Source organism: Haplochromis burtoni, unplaced genomic scaffold, assembly GCF_018398535.1.
Source record: "Haplochromis burtoni strain Fernald_Lab_line unplaced genomic scaffold, NCSU_Asbu1 Contig_981, whole genome shotgun sequence".
NCBI lineage: Eukaryota > Metazoa > Chordata > Actinopteri > Cichliformes > Cichlidae > Haplochromis > Haplochromis burtoni.
In genome coordinates, this window is record NW_024583342.1 from 55,032 (window position 1) to 62,871 (window position 7,840).

Sequence of the window (7,840 nt, forward strand, 5' to 3'; positions counted from 1 at the left end):
ACCTGGTGGAAATGTCACAGCAGAAAGGTCATTCTCACCACTTTTAATGGAGTTCTCAAAAAAATCGGAGTGTTTTTGAAAACAAAAGACACAATAATCAAAGTCTTCTTCACATTTGTCAAAACATTATTAGTCAGTCAGTCATTTCATCATGTTGATATTTGTGAATAATATCTTATTAATCTGTACATTTCCTGCACATGTCATAGACGTCTAAAAAATTACCCAGACCAAAGTTCAAACTGTGAACGCCATATTGATGTCCAAGTTGGGTCATGGTTGGACGCCCAAATTGTGGACCTAGTTTGGACATTAATTAGATGTCCAGAACTGGTCATGGACTGCCATACCCAATATATACATGATCTGCATGTCCAGCTGACATCCAGTGGGAAGTCACAATACATACATTCAACAGCTATTTTATTAAGTATGCCTGTTCCACTGCTTATCACAGTAATCTAAATACCTAATCAGTCTTTCTCATCAGCAGCAACTCAGAGAATGTACCTGAGAACCTGAAAAAAAGATTATTAAATTTGGCATGGTTGTTGATCTCAGGAGGGTTGATTTCAGAGACTGTTGATTTACTGGGATTTTCCCATACAACGATCACCAGGGGTTACGGAGAATGGTTTTCCAATTTCCTTGTACTATTGTGCTAGGTATTACTGTGCAATGACAATAAAGAGTTGTCTTAAATCAGAAATCATCTAGGGATCATCAGTTATGTATTTTTGTTAGACAGTGTGTTGGTTGATCTGCTATTGTATACATATTTGAACAAAACTTGAAAACAGTAATCAACAGTAGTCAGGAAAGTGAGCGATCTAAAGTTGTGACTGACAGAAGTCCAAACTGTTTTGATGAGTAGTCAGATTCAAGTCAAAAGTCCATCAACACGACAGGAAAATATCTTTAGTAGTGACGTATGTGTAAAAACAATATAGGTGTATAAAATGAATGAGAATTACTAATGAACATATAACACCTGTTCTTAAACAGCTCCATTGGCTTCCTTTAAACCTCAGTGTCAATTTCAAGATCCTGCTTCCTACTTTCAAAGCGCTTCATAATCTCGCTCCTCCATATTTATCTGATCTTCTCCATACATACTCATCCCCTTGTACACTTCACTTTTTTTCAGCTTCCCTTCTGTCTGTTCCACCTGCTCCCCTGACTACCATGGGACTCAGAGCCTTTACTTGTTCTGTCCCAAGACGTTGGAAAGCCCTTCCACCAGATCTCTGGACCACAAACTCTCTCACCACTTTTTTTTTTATTTTATATTTTTGTTATTAATACAAATTAATTCATTTTGGGAAAGCCCCGCAACAACGAGGATGACAGTACAGGTCCAGCGTATTTCAGATGTGGGTCCCAGGTTCTGTGGAAAGAGTCCAAAGTGGAGTTGAGCATACAAGTTGTATATTCATTGGGAATACAGTCCATAACAATGTTATGCCAGGATTTCTTAGTTGGGATTGCTGGCCTGCCCCAGAGGAGCAGGATATTCTTCCTGGCCGCAAAAGATAACAGCTGGAACAGTCTCTTGTGCTTGCCTTTGATAACCAGATTGTCCATTACTCCCAATATAAGATGTGAGTAAAGTTGCCACCCCCCCACCTTCTTTAAATCCAACAAAAGTGGCATAAAATGTTTGTGCTACGTTTGTGCTGGTTTGTGCTGCAATAAATTTCATTTGTGCTGCTATCATTTTAAAGATATTCAAGAAAATATCTAGAGGTCATCAGAGGTCAACCAGCTGACTGCAGGTTTCCCCGATCTTATAAACAGATGCTATCATTTAAATATAATATTAATAAAATAATGTCTTGATGCTGCCACTGAAGGTGCTCAAGAACTTCTACTCCTGCACCATCGAGAGCGTCCTGACAGCAAACATCTGCACCTGGTTTGGGAACAGCACCAAGCAGGACAGACGAGATCTGCAAAGAGTGGTGCGCTCAGCCGAACGCATCATTCAATCAGAGCTCCCTGACCTGCTGTCCATCTACACCAAGCGGTGCAAGTCCAAAGCTAGGAAGATTATGATGGACCTCTCCCATCCCAACAATGGACTCTTCTCACTGTTGAGGTCTGGGAAGCGCTTCCGCTCCCTTAAGGCCAAAACAGAGAGAATGAGGAGGAGCTTCTTCCCCCAGGCTATTCGGGCCCTGAACCAGGTGTAGGACTGGACTCTCCCACACATCACTCACCACACGCACCACCACACATTTCCTATAATCCTATAATTCCTATAATTTATAATCTTTATAATCTCTTCTGCTATTTGCACATTCTTTACTGTAAATTCCTAAGTTAATTTGTAAATTTTGTAGTAACCTGTAAATTGTAAATATTGTAAAACTTTTCTTCTGTCATTTAATGGTCGGGCATTGTACAGCTACAAGCATTTCACCCCCATGTCATACTGTGTATGGTTGTGTGTGTGTGACAAATAAAATTTGAATTTGAATTTAATTATTCATACATCTTACCTACATCTAGACGTAGCGTTTTCAGTGGGAGAAACTTTCGTCACTCATCCGTGACTTCTTCAGTCTCAGCTGACTGCAGGTTTCCCCAACCTTTAAACAGTACATTTGCAAGTAAGGAAACTAGCACCACTGAATGAACAATGGCTGGGGGGTTAGTTCCATGATTGTTAGTATGCAAATTCTTATGACCATTGATCAACGACTACTAATCAAAGACACAGATTCTCGAATGGCCATGAGTACCATTCACAGAGAGTTGAGGAACCATGATGTGGGATAAACAGATGACCTGACAATGAACAAAGGAAGACAGAGGACTTAAATATACCGTGACACACTGGTTGTAACAACAATTTCTGAGCCATGTTTGTGGCTTGTTTCCTATACTGGCGCTAATCTTGTAATGTTTTATGATAAAAAAAAAGTAATAGATAACTTATTTTGTTTTATAAAGTTTGAGTCCTCACACTGAGTATTTAGAGGCGTTCCCAATGTATTTAACAATTAGATTTTCTTGAAAAACAGCAGAAATTAACAGAACTAAACTAATTTTTCACAGCAGTGTGCAAACAGTGATTCTTGCTATTTTAGGTTTATGTTTACTTTTATGTCTATGTTTAGTTTTTTATGGTCGGGCATTGCACAGCAACAAGCACTTCACTGCATATCGTACTATGTATGATTGTGTATGTGACAAATAAAATTTGAATACATCATGTTCTTCATGCAGCAACAACTTAACAAGAAGTAGTTTTTATTCCATCAATGTGGCATTTAGAGTTCAGAGGTGCATTTAACAGTTTGTTTAAAAAGTCAAAATATATCAGCAGGTTATGACATGGAAAAGACAGTTTATTGATATTTACATTTACATGATCTGTGACACTTTGTTTATTATGTTGATTGTTTTCATGAATGGTAGGATGTTCTGTCGCGGTGAGTTATGGGACAGCATTTTCTATTGTCTTTTCAAAAGGATGGTAAAATGTATATGTTAAAGGAAGCAATCTTTCCAAGCAACGACGAACATTTCTTAATGAATTTAGAGATTTGGAACAGCTCTTATTATGGCTCCCAAGCAAAATGGACTATTGGAACACACCTATTTTTGAAGTCTTCCTTTGTCACAGCCTCCCTCATAGCTGCATGCTCCGCTGTTTTCTTTTTCATGTTTCCAGTTTTGCACCTGCCCTGTTCATGTTTTACTGTGAGATTTTAAATTTTGTTTCTATCTTCCATATTTTCCATTTAGTTCCTAATTTCTACCAGACACATAGCTTTAGATGACAGGAGGTAAGGACAAGCTGAGAGAAAGCCATGCATTGCAGCAACTCAAATCCAGGTCTCTACATTAACCTTATGTCATATGGATAACCTGCTTTAACCAGTGAGCTAAACTGGTACTTATATCTAAGGTGGAGGCTTCAGCGTGATTTAATTTCATACACAGGATCCTGAAGCCTAACTCCATCATCAAAGGGTTACGGTAAAGTAAAAGGCTTTTTCCTTTTCCTTTTCCTTTTCGTTTTTCCTATTTCCGTTGTATTATGTGTGCTTTTGCAGCATTTTTCTTATTGCTGGTGTTTTCTTAAGTTGCAGTCCGTTTGGCCTCTTAGGGCCACTGTAGTTTCCCCCTTACTGCGTCTTGCGTCCTCATTTATGTTATAGCATTATTTTACTTTCTTCATTCACTGTCATGTCTAAAGTTAAGCTCCCTCCTTTCTAACAGATGTGATCTTGACTCATTTCCTCCTCATTAAACTTCTCTTCTTGAGTGCTTGGATCAGCCTCCTATCTTAGTGGGGTTTTTTTTGTTTTTTGTTTTTTGTTTTTTTACACCACTTGAGCTGTTTGACAAAAGACTTGTGCTCAGTGGATGATGCTAGAATTATTAGTAGAAGTCAAGTCAATAGTGGTAGTATTATTCAGGTCAGTGAATGGTTGTTAAATTGGTGTTTATTGGTTTGTCTGCTTCACAGGACATTGTACTGTTGTGGAGGGGGCTGGGATTACTGTTGGCTTGGGTGTGGTAAGGATGAAACTTGACTCAGGTGGTGTTCAGATGAGACATCCAGTCCATTTCACAGAAAACTATAGGAAACGTGTTATGCACACAAAGAGCTAACAAGAACAGAATTTGTTTTTAAAAAAAGATCTAAAAAGGTGATCGCCAGTGTGAGTTGTTTTACATGGAGCTCTTCTGAGTCTTTTTCTGTTAGTTTTTATCATTTTATGGGATCTGCACCTCCTTCTTAGGAGCAAATAAATAAATAAGATAGGAGCTGTATTAGTCCTTTTTTTACATTACAGTGATTTGGCACTTCTTTATAACAAAAAAAAAAGAAAAGAAATGCCTTGTAACTACAGGGATGCGCTGAGTCTGATTACATGGCGTCAGAAGAGAATGTTCCTTGCCACACTGGTTCACCTGACTGATTGTTATCTTAGAGAAATGTCCCTCTGTATGTTTGCAGACTGAGCCAGTCAGTTTATACAGGATGCCTTTGGCTGCTGGGCCACTGTGTTTTACTGGTGTCTTTGTTGTTTGAATAGCTTCCCATGTAACACAGGAAACGTTTTAATGTTGACGAAACAATACACAAAACCCCAGATGACATCAAATACGCATCACCAGAACATGACATTCAAAGCTTTCCTTGACTTTAGCATCAAATGACAGGACCCAGGAGGACTATTCAGGGGCAGACCAGTAACTACATTCAGCTATGACACTGATGACTGGACATCAAAATCAATACAGTTCATCACTGGGTCAAAGTGACTGCCATAGATGTTGTCTATTTAGAGGAATAAATGTTCCAGATTCATTTTATATGTTATTAATGAAATAGTGTATCTGTGCACGATCTGTCTGACAGTAATATGTCAATCAATCTTTATTTATAAAGCACTTTTCATACAAAAAAAAATGTAGCACAAAGTGCTTTACATGGTTAAAAGCAGCCCACCCCACCCTCCAACTCACTCCCCACACTCTCATTAACATAACAATGTGAATACACACACCCCCCACACACACACAACGCACACTTAAAGAGTAAAATTGGGCTGGGTACGCATGAGCCAAGTGAGGAAACATTATAACAGGGAGCCGTCTGCACCGGGAGCCGGTCACAGACCGCAGCCTCCGGGCTGGGCACACAGCAGGAGGGAGGCAAAGGAAGCCCCCCACCAGGCTGAGAGGACCCCCAGAGCCCCAGCAGCCACGGTCGATCACAGCCCCGGTGCAGAGAGCGCCCTCCAGAGGAAACACTGGAGATATGACACAATAGGATATGTACAGGGTAAAACGATAAAATAAATAAGAACGGGATACAATATAAATATAAATATAAATAGAGTAAGAAGATTAAAAAATTAAGAATAAAATCAATAAATATTAGGTAAAGCCTAAATTAATAATAGAATAACCGGATAGAATAAATAAGCATAAAATAAATAAACGTTAAGTAAAAGCTAAATTAAAAAAATATGAAATATGAAGAATTACAATACTACAGTCATAATATAAACAAATTGTCATGGAGAGCTTTGGCAGGCAGGATGAAGCTGGACTCAAAACACAAAGGTGTGAACTAAAGGAGGCAGATTTATTGCACTGTTACAAAAACACTTGATGCAAGACAATATAACTAACAAGAAACTAGAAACTGAAAACTAAGACTAGAAAACTAAGTTCTATGAGGGACACAAGGAGCACAGACGAAGACACATAGCAACATGGGACAACACAACAACAGGTGGAGGAAGGCAGAGGATCACAAGGGGATTGGAAACAGGAGGGAACACAGCTGGATATAATGAGAAAGCAAAACTGAACACAGGATACAGGCCTATGGAAAATAAGATAGGAAACGCAAAAAGAGACTCAGACTTTGACTCAGACACATGACCTTGACAAAGTGACTGGGGTGACATGAGTAAACATTTGTTTATCAAAGATAAAAGAGATGTCAACAATCACATCCAGATTTTTAAAAGATTGATGGGTACATGGCCAAAAGAGGCGGTCAGCACAACCTAGCATAGCGATCTTGATTTCATTAAGATGAAGAAAATTGTTCAAACCCTTTCTTTAGGTCAATAAAGGGATTTTAACAAAACCGGCAATAAACTGGGACCATTAGATTTCATAAGAGAATAAATCTAGATGTCATCACCAGAAAGATGAAAAGACAGATTCTATTGCCTAAAAATGTCCCCAAAGGTCACAAAAGGAGAAAATTCACCAATTTTTACAGAGAAGGTTGTGTCCTTCGAATAAGATTGAAAGCAATCAAAAGCTGAAACTCACACAGTTCAAGACTAGGTAAATGCCCAGAATGAGTAGCAGTATCAAAATGTGCTGTTAAGTACTGATGTAGTGTTTCCTGAATCAACATACCATAAGCCTTAGTTTTTGACCCAGTTTTATTGTTTTCCACTTTTGGTTATAGTTTGAGTTTTGCTGTTGTTTTAGTTTTCTGGTTTCTCATTACAGTGGAAATGCCTTTGTGTTTAGTCCTGTTTTTGTTTGGTTTTCTGTCTGTTTAGTATTTATACTCTCAGGCCTTCTTAACTTTAGGAATCTGGCCCCTGTTCATGGCCATTTTGTTTGTATTTAATTATTTGTTTCAGCTGTCATTTTCCGGCTGGACCTAAATGTCTCTGTTTGTGATTCTGTATTTTGGGCTCAGCTCCCCTCAGCTCTAGTGCAGGGGTGGGCAACTCCAGGCCTCGAGGGCCGGTGTCCTGCAGGTTTCAGATATCACCCTGAATCACACCTGAATCACATGATTAGTTCATTACCAGGCCTCTGGAGAATTACAAGACATGTTGTGGAGGTAATTTATCCATTTGAATCAGTTGTGTTGGATCAAGGACACATCTAAAACCTGCAGGACACCGGCCACCGAGGCCTGGAGTTGCCCACCCCTGCTCTAGTGCAAGAAGAGGATCCAGGATCTATTGACATCTATGATGCCTGGGACTAATTACAGCATTTTCTTGGGACATTCAGGATTAAAGCTGGTGCTACACATGGCTCACAGCCAACTCTGGAGGCTGGGCCCTGGCCGCCCTTACAATTGGATATGGAATGGGTGAACGTTGCTTAGACTCTGGATCTTCTGGCTCTTGGTTATTCTCTGTTTAGTACTATGGCAAGATCTAAAACCAAACTTAATTTTTTTATAAATATAAAGCTAAGATAAAAAAAGGTTAGTTGATTTAAAACTTTAGATGCTATCTATCTATCTATCTATCTATCTATCTATCTATCTATCTATCTATCTATCTATCTATCTATCTATCTATCTATCTATCTATCTATCTATCTA